Genomic DNA, 2,249 nt, shown 5'->3' with positions numbered 1-2,249 from the left:
TCTTCTTGTTCCTCCATTTCCTTGGTACCTTCTTCTTTGTTTCTTTTGAGTTGCCTTCCCCTTGGTGACCTCTTTTCTCCAAGGAGTTGTGATGCTGTCTTCACCTGCCTCTAGAGGTTTGGGTTCCTCCAATTTTTCTTTGAGCTGTGGCAGTTGCTGTTTTCCTTGTTTATTAATTGAGGGGGTTTCAGAATGAACTAGCTGTGCTTCAGTGCTTGTCTCCTCCTTCAGTGTCTCCTTATCGTTTGTGCTTAGTTCCTTGTCCTCTTGATCTGTTTCTTGTGAGAAGTTGAAGACATTGAAGCTGAGTTGTTCATCATGAATTCTCAATATTAGCTCCCCTTTCTCTACATCGATAAGTGCTCTGGCCGTAGCTAGGAATGGTCTTCCCAATATGATTGGGTGAGTGTGACTCTCTTCCATGTCTAGAATGACAAAGTCTGTTGGGAGAAAGTACTTTCCAACCTTTAGCAACACATTTTCCACCACTCCCATTGCTTGCTTTTGAGTTTTGTCAGCCAGTCTGATAATGACATCTGTGGGCATTATCTCATTGATTTGCAGTCTCTTCACCAGGGATAAGGGCAGTAAGTTGATGCTGGCCCCTAAATCACATAGTGCTCTGTCGAACATATTTTCTCCTATGGCACAAGGTATATGAAAACTTCCTGGGTCTCTTCTTTTTGTAGGCAACTCAGGTTGAATAAGGGCACTACATTCCTTGTTCATCATTATAGTCTGCCCTCCCTTGAGTGAGCTTTTCCTGGGAAGAAGTTCCTTCATATACTTGATGAATGCAGGCATTTGTTGAATTGCCTTGATGAATGGTATGTTCACATGCAGAGATGCAAACAAGTCTAGGAACCTTGAGTATATCCTCTTTCCCACAGCACCCTTGAGCAGTTGAGGGAATGGTGCATAGAGCTTCAGCAGCTCTTGTTGTGAGATTTCTGGTTCTTTTTGCTCTCTATCCTCCTCCTTTGTTGAGTTGTCTTCAGGTTGTTTGCACATTCTGCCTTGCTTGTCTTCAATCTCTTGATCACTTGTAGTGACCATTTTGCAATCTTCCCATCTTACTTTCTTTGCTTCTCCCTTGGGGTTTTTCTCAGTGTCACTTGGGAAGCTATCAGTAGGTTTGGGAATTTTCTCAGCTAAATATCCCACCTGGAATTCCATCTTCCTAATGGTTTCTCCCTGGTTCTTAATATTGGCTCGCACCTCCTCTTTGAACACCTTATTTTCTTGAATCTCTTGGCTTATTCCTTCCAGTAAGGCTTCAATCTTAGAGAGCCTGTCATCAATTGATGAGTGGTTCGGAGCAGATGTGTTGTTTTGGTTTTGATAAGTATGTGGAGAGTTGTTGTTGTAGGGGTGTTGAGATGTCCTCTGGGTGAATTATTGGTGAGCTGCATTGTTGTTAGAGTTGTAACGTCTCTGGTCTTGGTTTTGATCTTGCTCACTTCCCCACCCAAAGTTCGGATGATTTCTCCATCCAGGGTTGTAAGTCTTGGAGTATGGATCATAGTTTTTCCTTGGTGAATTTCCAATGTAGTTGGCTTGCTCCTGACTCCCTTCTGCTTCTTGGTTTACTCCTTCTTGTGTTGTTGATGAAGTGGAGATTACTGCTACTTGGTTCATCTCCATCTTCTTGGTGAGGTCAGCCAGCTGCTGGGTAATGAGCTTGTTTTGGGCCAACAGAGCGTCTACATTGTTTAGCTCCATCACTCCTCTTGTGTTCCCTCTTTCGGAAGCATAGAAGTAGTCGTTTTCTGCTACTGTTTCAATAACATCTATGGCTTCCTCAATGGTCTTCTTCTTGTTCAAGGACCCTCCAGATGAATGGTCTATTGCCTTCTTTGACTCATAAGAGAGCCCTTCATAGAAAATGTGCAGCTGGACCCATTCGTTGAACATGTCAGGTGGACACCTCCTTGTTAAGTCTTTAAACCTCTCCCATGCTTCATACAGAGTCTCACCATCCTGTTGCCTGAAGGTTTGAACCTCAGCTCTCAGCCTATTGATTCGTTGAGGAGGGTAGAATCTTGCTAAGAATTTGTTCACCACATCCTCCCAAGTTGTCAAGCTCTCCCTTGGGAAGGATTCCAGCCACTTGGCTGCCTTGTCTCTGACTGAGAAGGGAAATAAGAGCAATCTATAGGCATCAGGATGAACACCATTAGATTTCACTGTGTCACATATTCTCAGGAAGGTGGTCAAATGTTGGTTCGGATCTTCTTGAACACCTCCTC

At 43.7% G+C, this 2,249-nt stretch overlaps 1 non-coding gene across 1 annotated transcript; it reads left to right on the top strand.

The window, feature by feature from the left end:
• Nucleotides 1-1,912: 1,912 nt before the first annotated feature.
• On the top strand, nt 1,913-2,016 carry LOC112746628 (small nucleolar RNA R71). Its single transcript, XR_003174500.1, has one exon. It is a non-coding gene; the product is annotated as a small nucleolar RNA R71 (small nucleolar RNA).
• The last annotated feature ends 233 nt before the right edge of the window (nt 2,017-2,249 follow it).

The sequence above is a fragment of the Arachis hypogaea genome, chromosome 14 (assembly GCF_003086295.3).
Source record: "Arachis hypogaea cultivar Tifrunner chromosome 14, arahy.Tifrunner.gnm2.J5K5, whole genome shotgun sequence".
NCBI lineage: Eukaryota > Viridiplantae > Streptophyta > Magnoliopsida > Fabales > Fabaceae > Arachis > Arachis hypogaea.
This window is presented reverse-complemented; position numbering and strand designations above follow the sequence as displayed.